General features: G+C 48.0%; 1 protein-coding gene across 1 annotated transcript in view; it reads left to right on the top strand.

Annotated features, from left to right (window-relative positions):
• The first annotated feature begins 6,522 nt into the window (after window positions 1-6,522).
• The window catches only part of PRKAR1A (protein kinase cAMP-dependent type I regulatory subunit alpha), a 310,119-nt gene continuing 307,416 nt past the window's right edge, over window positions 6,523-9,225 (top strand). The window contains exon 1 of the mRNA XM_078654290.1: window positions 6,523-6,671. The gene's annotated coding sequence lies outside the window, so the exon portion shown is untranslated. The remainder of the gene's footprint in view (window positions 6,672-9,225) is intronic.

The raw sequence follows: 9,225 nt of genomic DNA, 5'->3' as shown, positions 1-9,225 counted from the left end.
CACAAAAAGAGTATTAGTATTATCTACTTTTGCCTCTGTATACCAATCTGGGGTCTCACTCGACTCTCTGCACAGTGTACTTTACTTTAGTGCACTATATAGCGAGCCAGCTAGCTACAGAAAGGATATTCGTTGATGAACTGAATGAGAGGATACGATTAGATGAAGAGATAGGGGAAAAGAAAACAAGTGCCAAATATATTATTGGAATGGGCATGGAAACTTTGAAAGAACCATCCCCAATATTGAGCATTGATGTTACTAAGAAAGGATCTTTATGTATAATGAGAAAGCAAGAAGGGAATGATACTGTTGGGAAATTGGGATGGAGGGAATGTGAGCATAATTATGTAGTCAAAGGCAGAACCTTTTCCAAATTAGAGGTAAATATTTAAGTCATCTATTATGTATGTGCACGGGTACTCATAGTACAGCCCGCGGGCCGGTGGCGGCCCGGCAAGCCTTCCGTGGCGGCCCGCGGACCATGAGACATAGTACCCGTGTTTACAAAGACTGTCTGCAAAAACTCTGCTGATTTGTGGGGGCCGGGCAATTTATTCAGGCGAAGCCAGAGTGGAGCTGCAGGGGCGCCAAGAGGGTGTGAAATACAGCAATGCCCCATTCACAAGCAAATAGTCTTTTTGAAGACCTGTGAAATGCTCGGGTGGGGCTGTGTGTCTGTGCACGCTGGGGAAGCAGGCTGGGGAAGCTGTCTCAGCCCGGGTGACACAGGCAGGGTGAGGTGACAGAGGGAGGTAGAGGGACAGAGACATAGGGAGGGAGGGAGAAGGGAGACAGACAGAGGGAGGAGGGCGATAGAGGGATGAGGGTGACAGAGGGATGAGGGCGATGGAGTGCGGGAGTCACAGTGAGGGAAGGGGAGTGAGGGAGTGAGGGAAGGGGAGTGAGGGAGTGAGGGAAGGGGAGTGAGGGAAGGGGAGCGAGGGAAGGGAGTGAGGGAGGGGAGTGAGGGAGGGAGTGAGGGAAGTGAGGGAGGGAGTGAGGGAAGGGGAGTGAGGGAGTGAGGGAGGGAGAGAGGGAAGGGGAGGGAGTGAGGGACGGGAGTGAGGGATGGGAGTGAGGGACGGGAGTGAGGGAAGGGAGTGAGGGAAGTGAGTGAGGGAGCGAGGGAAGGGGAGTGAGGGAAGAGAGTGAGGGAAGGGGAGGGAGTGAGGGAGGGGTGAAGGAAGGGGAGGGGAGTGAGGGAAGGGGAGTGAGGGAAGGGAGTGAGGGAAGGGAGTGAGGGAAGGGAAGGGGAGTGAGGGAAGGGGAGTGAGGGAAGGGGACTGAGGGACGGGGAGTGAGGGAGGGGAGTGAGGGAAGGGAGTGAGGGAAGGGAATGAGGGAAGGGAGTGAGGCGAGGGAGTGAGGCGAGGGAGTGGGGGAGAGAGGGAGGGAGGGAGGGAAGGGGAGTGAGGGAGTGAGGGAAGGGGAGTGAAGGAGGGAGGGAAGGGGAGTGGGGGGTGAGAGAAGGGTATTGAGGGAGTGAGGGAAGGGGAGTGAGGGAGAGAGGGGAGTGAGGGAGGGAGTGAGGGAAGGGGAGGGAGGGAAGGGGAGGGAGGGAAGGGGGGTGAGGGAAGGGGAGTGAAGGAATGAGGGAAGGGGAGTGAGGGAGTGAGGGAAGGGGAGTGAGGGAGAGAGGGGAGTGAGGGAGGGAAGGGGAGTGAGGGAGTCAGGGAAGGGGAGTGAGGGAAGGGAGTGAGGGAAGGGAGTGAGGGAAGGGGAGTGAGGGAAGGGGAGTGAGGGAGGGAGTGAGGGAAGGGGAGTGAGGGAGGGGAGTGAGGGAGGGGAGTGGGGGAGGGAGGGAAGGGGAGTGAGGGAGAGAGGGGAGTGAGGGAGGGAGTGAGGGACGGGAGTGAGGGAAGGGGAGTGAGGGAGGGAGGGAAGGGGAGGGAGGGAAGGGGTGAGGGAAGGGGGGTGAGGGAAGGGGAGTGAAGGAATGAGGGAAGGGGAGTGAGGGAGTGAGGGAAGGGGAGTGAGGGAGAGAGGGGAGTGAGGGAGGGAAGGGGAGTAGGGAGTGAGGGAAGGGAGTGAGGGAGGGGAGTGAGGGAGGGAGTGAGGGAAGGGGGAGTGAGGGAAGGGGAATGAGGGAGGGAGTGAGGGAAGGGGAGTGAGGGAAGGGAGTGAGGGAAGGGGAATGAGGGAAGGGAGTGAGGGAAGGGGAATGAGGGAAGGAAATGAGGGAAGGGAATGAGGGAAGGGGAGTGAGGGAAGGGGAGGGAGGGAGTGAGGGAGTGAGGGAGGGAGAGAGGGAAGGGGAGGGAGTGAGGGAAGGAGTGAGGGAAGGGGAGTGAGGGAAGGGGAGTGAGGGAAGGGGAGTGAGGGAAGGGAGTGAGGGAAGGGGAATGAGGGAGGGAGTGAGGGAAGGGGAGTGAGGGAGTGATGGAGTGAGGGAAGGGGAGTGAGGGAAGGGGAGTGAGGGAAGGGAGTGAGGGAAGGGAGTGAGGGAAGGGAGTGAGGGAAGGGAGAGTGCGGGAAGGGGAATGAGGGAGGGAGTGAGGGAGGGAAAGGGAGTGAGGGAGTGAGGAAAGGGGAGTGAGGGAGTGAGGGAAGGGAGTGAGGGAAGGGGAGTGAGGGAAGGGGGAGTGAGGGAAGGGGAATGAGGGAGGGAGTAAGGGAGTGAGGGAAGGGGAGTGAGGGAGTGAGGGAAGGGGAGTGAGGGAAGGGGAGTGAGGGAAGGGGAGTGAGGGAAGGGAATGAGGGTAGGGAGTGAGGGAAGGGGAATGAGGGAGGGAGTGAGGGAAGGGGAATGAGGGAGGGAGTGAGGGAAGGGGAGTGAGGGAGTGAGGGAAGGGGAGTGAGGGAAGGGGAGTGAGGGAGGGAGTGAGGGAAGGGGAGTGAGGGAGGGAGAGAGGGAAGGGGAGGGAAGGGGAGTGAGGGAGGGAGAGGGGGAATAGGGGGAAGGGGAGTGAGTGGAAGGGAAGGGGAGTGAGGGCGAGGGAGGGAATGAGAGGAAAGGAGAGGGAAGGGAGAGGGAGGAAGAGGGAGGGAGAAGGAAGGGGAGGGAGAGGGAAGGAGATGAAGGGAGAGGGAAGGAGAGAGGGAGAGGGAGTGAGACAGTCAGAATGAGGGTGAGATAGGGAGAGAGAGGGAGAGAGAGATTAGTGAGACAGTCAGAGTGAGTGAGACAGAGGGAGACCAGGGAGGGAGAGAGGGAGATCGAGGGATGGAGGGAGGGAGGCAGAGAGAGATAGATAGAGGGAGGGAGTCAGAGAGAGAGCGAGAGAGAGAGAGAGAGAGAGAGAGAGAGAGTGAGGTGTGTATGCCGGGTCTGGTAGCTCAGTGGACGAAGGCTTCTGCTGCAGGAACCTGTGTTCAACCTCATGGTCACAGTTTTTTTTGTTGCTCTAGCCCCGCCTCCCCCACTGACCCCGCCCCCACCGGTGCGGCCCTCGGACACAAACCACACTGTAAATTTGGCCCCCGAGAGAAAGTTTGTGAGTACCCATGTGTATGTGGTATGTCAGCTTATTTCCAATTTACCACATAACTGGGTGGCCGGTTAGTATGTAGCTCTAGCCTTCCCTTGGATGTATCACACTAACGAGCTAGATTTCCTTTTTGATCACTATATAAAGTGAAGTAAACATAGTTTTAAGCAGAACCTTAGTGTTATCTTTGGAGCCTTACACCTTCTATAGGAACTGCATTAAACAATGTTAAGATTAGAAGACTATCAACTTTAGTAGATCGGTTTGCTACTAACATTGCAGAGGCTTTAACAGACATAATAAAGAGTTGCTTGCAATGAGAGCTATGATTATACAAAATCGCCTTGTGATGGATTTGCTTCTCACAAAGGTTGGCGGAGTTTGCAAAGTCATTAATGCTCGATATTGCTGCGCTTATATACTACTCATAGATAAGCAGCTAGACAGCTAAATTACTAATATTACAAGCGTAACACACAAACGAACTGAGCTGGAAGAATCAGGTGCATATGAAGAAATAGGTTCTGTATTTGGATCTATTTGAAAAGGTTTTACTGAGAGAGTAGTGGCTTGGTAGCGTATCTGAAGAAATTCTAAAACTGCTTTTAACTCTTCCTTTGGTTATGCTACTTGGCATTACATGTGTGCTTATTTTCCAAACATTTAGAAACAGAATTTCATCAAGCAGTAATTCGGACTGTGGGTTTAAGAAGCTATCAGCAACGTGAGAAAGAAAAAGAAAGAGATTTGATGTAGAGGTTGAAGAGACGCACAGTGATCTCTATGACACTCTGAAGGATCTGGGAGAATATAAAAAGAAGAACCCAAGGTTAATGAACGATGTACTGTAATGAAGATATAATGTGATAATTGAGAAATCATAAAAGGGAATTCGTGAGAGCTGTTTATTTTCCTTTTTTGCTTTCAATATATCGGAAACTGAGCTAATGCTAACATAAATTGTGTTTACTACCACTATCCTCCACCTTGAACCACTATCGTAATACACCACAGCATGACTGCTATTGTTGTTTCCTTCTTCTAAATAAAGAAGTGCAAGCTTTACACTAATAAAGTGAGAGCATTCCCAGCAGTGTTGCCCCACTGCTTTTTAACAGTGAAGTTATGGAAAAATAAAAGGATAATAACTTGTGTTATTGTCATTTTATTTAGTCCTGATGTCCAGCAGCTTTGCGGGGCAGGACTGCTGTCACGACAGGAGCAAGAGGAGTGGTGAGCACACTGTGAGTGCGCATGAATGTTTGGCCGGCCGTCTCGGGCCAGCCAAACATTTATGCACACTTTGCATGTTTTCCACGCAGGTTGCATCACAGCCTTCATGGGGAACATGCCCAGCCTCCCAGTCAGTGTCTGAGTGGAGAACCACAGCGCTCAGACCAATCACAACGCTACATTGCAGTGTTGTGATTGGCTGACTGGGAGCCTGGGTGTGCTTTCTGTGCGGCTGTAGCGAGGGACTACGGAGGAGGGACGTGGCAAGGAAGCAGCAAGAAGGTATATAATACTCTTATTTTATTTACACCTGGTTCCCTTGCGCAGCCACCTCCCGCCACCAATCCCCTCCCCCAATCAGTGCCGCTGCCACTGATTCCCAGATCCCTCTCTCACACTGTATCTAACCAAGGATTTCCTAACTGTCTCTATCGTTGTACCATGTAACAACTAGTATGCTTGACTGTGAGAACGACTAAATCCAATAAAATACTACTATGAGAAAATCCTCAACTGTATTCTGTAGCAAAATGTTTCTTCTTATTTTTCATTGATGTAACTCTGGGAACCATGCACTTGTTCAGAATGTATGAAAACCATTGTCTAATGTCCTTTAAAAGGATGTGCTTTTCACTGTACCTTGGAACCCCTTTTCCCTACTGGTAGGAGAATCTATGCTGGATTTCATTCACAACTTTACAGAGTTCATTGTACCTACGATTTGCACGCCTTGCTACTATACCTTTTGATGGCATATTTCCTGTATTTTGCCTATTAATTTCTTATATGTACCCTCAAAACTTTAACTTAAGTTTGTCATTCTTATTTAGGATGTTTCAGTGGTGATTATTAAACATAAACCTTAATGTCTTAGTGACGGGTCCTAACGGGAAACACCTAAGTACTATAGGCAGGGCTTTAGTGGGATGAAAAAACTGGGGGTGGGGGGAGATAGCTGAAAGGGGCGTGGTCAATGTAATTAAGGGCGTGGCTTAAAGCACATAAACTAAAAATCTGTGCTTAGCATAGTGTGCCACCCGACTTGTATTTTGCTGTTTCTGTCATTGCCTCCAGGTATGTGATACAGCAAGTAACATCATACCTACAAAAAGTGACTATTGGCTATGTCAATGGTTGCTAGTTGCATTAGATAAATAAACAGAAACTAAGGCTTGTAGTTGTATGTAATACTGAAAAAGCTTCGACTTAAAGCCCTGGTGACACCACGACAATGTTGTTGTTCCTGAGTTTCATAAAGAGAAGGAAAATCCAGAGAGAAAATGACTCTCTATACAAAGGTTTTCCCTTTCCCTACATCTCTCAACTGGCATGACGTCATGCCGTAACTTCTCCACTAGTGAAATGTGAGGTGTGAGCAGCACACATTAATGTGCCTGTTGTCACTGCAGTCCGGAAAAAACGGGCACAAAACAGAGCCCGATAGAAACCCGTTTGGAGGCCCCTTTTAAAAAGCTGCCGGAGCTCAGCACCGGTGAGACCCGGCCCACTTAAAGGCTTGCGCATAACAACTACAGCGCTCCTGGTTCTACTCGTTGACGTGCTTTGCTGTGATCATTAAAGACTGGATTGCGCGCTGACAGATACATCTCAGCACGTACAAGCCTTCAGATTTCGACGCGTCAGAATTCCTAAACTGGCAGATTACCAATTTTGTGTCCGCGTTTAAAGCACTATTGGGAATATTCGTGTTATTTCTGTAAAACCAGCATTTGCATTAAGATGTATTTCTTTCAACTCGCTGTGGTAGTATTTTCTTTATTTTCATGACAGATGCAAAACAAAACAGGGTTTTAGGACAGACGCTTCCCCTTTAAGGTTACCGGGGCAACTGCCGTGAGTGAGAACGAGGCGCATTGACGTCAATGCAGAGTGAGGGATTGGCTGAGGCGGAAGCTGTTTCCGGTGAAGGGGCCTTGCTAGCTGCTGAGAAGAGCCGCCGCCCGGTAGAGAAGGTACCGAGGCAGCCCCTAGCTAGCGCCAGTACTGGTAAGTACAGTCTATGATGTGTCTGTGTGAAGCAACGGCCCTTCCAGCCCCGATCACTCGAGCTCCTTTGGGGACTTGTAAGATGGCGTCATGGTAGAAGGAGGCTGGTTTGTTGGTCCTGTTGCAGGGTCGTAGAAACTCAGTGCTGGGGTTGCTCATTGGTATTGATCGGTGTTCTTCTGTGCATGGTATTTGCAAGAGGCTCCTCTGTCTGTGTTTCTGTGTCTGCAAGAAAGTGGGGTAAGGTTGTCCTACCTAGTATAGGGAGTTTCTGTTTTGCAGAAAATGATTACGTGTATGGGTCTGCTGGGCCAACTCATTGGGCCGCACAAGAGGTGTGAGGGGCAAGGGTGCTGAGAGTTCTAGGTTTGCACAGAGACCTGTCGCTATAGCGCAGTCCCTTTCTTAGGTTTGCATAGACGATGTGATTTTGGGCTTATGTTTGCAGAGGGGCATATGTGGGTGCACATCCGTTTGCATAGTGTCATATATAGTATTGGGGGAGTTTTTTTTTTACTTGGGTCTGTCAGTATGAATGCAGTTTTTTGCTGTATTTGCATTGAGTCCTAAGTGCTGCGGTTCTGCTTTTGCAGACGGAGGTAGTTTGCAGAGAGGCCTGCGAGTAAGTTGCTGTAATATTTACGCTGAAGCACACGTGCGTAGGAGTACCGAATTTGTTGAAGAATCAAAAAAATTACGAATACAAAGAATAATTTGTAAGGTTTTGAGTGGTAGTATTGAGCGGCTCTATATTTTTGGAAGTGACTGGGTAATTGTTTATTCTGGAGTACACATTTTTGTTCATGATTGGTGCATTTTTCAGGAGATGTAAAAGGAAACGTAGTGTTGATTTTATGTAACCAGTGATTTCGCTTTAGAGGGAAATTAACGTGATTGAAATATATTTGCGTCGTGACGCTCCTCATCAGATTAGGTAGGTTGCAAGTAGTATTTTTCACGTGGCAAGTCACTAATGACACTTTTGATGTATATATGTTACTAGGGCCGTTATGGGTAGGCTTAGGCCAAGTTGTGTACACGTTACCTCCTACCCTATTTATTTTCTTTTGCACACTTTTTTTGCACACTTTTTTTTAACAAGGTGGTGTTAACAGGTTAGCTGTTTATCTGTTTGCTTGGTCTTTTGTGGGGGCTACAGAAATCCGAAAAGGATTTTGAGATAACAAGGTATGCTGAAAGACCCGTATGTAGAGCAGCAAGAATCTTAGCAGGTTCAGTGTAGGGTCGTTGGATAGCTTTGCTGTTTTGTGCGCTGGGAATGTAAAGATGCACAAAGTGTGTGTGTTTGTCGCGTGTGTGTGATTTTTTTTTGAAGGTCGACAATGATGTTTTTTGTCCTTAATGGCCATTTCTAGGTGTGTAGTGGGGACTCTTCGAATTGTGTGTGGTGCCTCTGATATGCCTGCTCTATTATGTATTAATATTTAACATTTTGAGGGTACTTATACATCACTGTCGCCAAGACTGTAGCCCTACCATGGCTGTAAATCCATGGTGTCATTTTTGTTATCATGGTTGCGACTTTTATAAGTGTAAAAACAGGTGACTTTGCATTCTGATCATGTGTTCTGGGTTAAAGCATGCATTTAATTCACAATCTCCAGTGATGGGGGTAAAAATGCCCTTGAGTAGAATAAGTAATCTGTTATTGCTATCTTGTGTAGTGATATTGCAAATGATGATAAAAATGTAACTTTTGTAAGGTAGATGGAAAACATCTTCTTTACCAGGGACATTCATTTTTGGTAAAGTAAATTCATCTTTGGGACTGTACGCAAAAGATTTAATAATTTTCTAAACACTTATCTTTCATTGTGGGGCATAACTTCTTCCTAGGGTGGTTAACCCAGATCTCCATGGACATTGCAACCAGGGTGCTTGATCCCAGGACTGTAAATCTCTAATTGTGCAATGACTGGCATTTTCTCAGAACCCGTAGTCATTATTTATTTAAAAAAAAATTTTTTAGTCATTGTTTTGGGACTGAAATTCACTCCCAATATACATTTGAGAGAAATTGACTTCTTGGATACGAAGGTCTACATTAAATCCAACCAAATTCACACGACAGTGTATAGAAAAAAAATTGCGACAAATAGCCTGCTCCATAGTTCAAGCTTCCATCCCCACTCTAAAAAGAAGCATACCCTATGGGGAGTGTTTAAGAATGAAAAGAAACTGCTCAGAACCCAGGGAAACGAAGAGGAAATTTGTGGATACCAGAGTACGTTTTTTTAAAAGATTATATAAATACAAAGATATAAAACGTGGTGAAGAAAAAGCGAGACATAAAACGAGAGCGCAGACTTTGGTGGACAATAGAAAGTTGAAAAATAATGCACAAGCCCAGTCACAAGAAGCACCACCACGTCTAATACTAACATACAGTAAAGAAAGCTTTAGGATCCAACATATCCTAATAAAGTATTGGAATGTATTGAAGAAGGACACTGATATTGGTACAAAGATAGGAAACCGCCCTCTCATTTCCTACAGGAAGGCCCCATCGCTATCCGATACATTAGTGACCAGC

The sequence above is a fragment of the Lissotriton helveticus genome, chromosome 7 (genome assembly GCF_964261635.1).
Source record: "Lissotriton helveticus chromosome 7, aLisHel1.1, whole genome shotgun sequence".
Lineage (NCBI taxonomy): Eukaryota > Metazoa > Chordata > Amphibia > Caudata > Salamandridae > Lissotriton > Lissotriton helveticus.
Note: the sequence above shows the minus strand (reverse complement) of the source record. Positions and strands in the feature narration are given on the sequence as shown.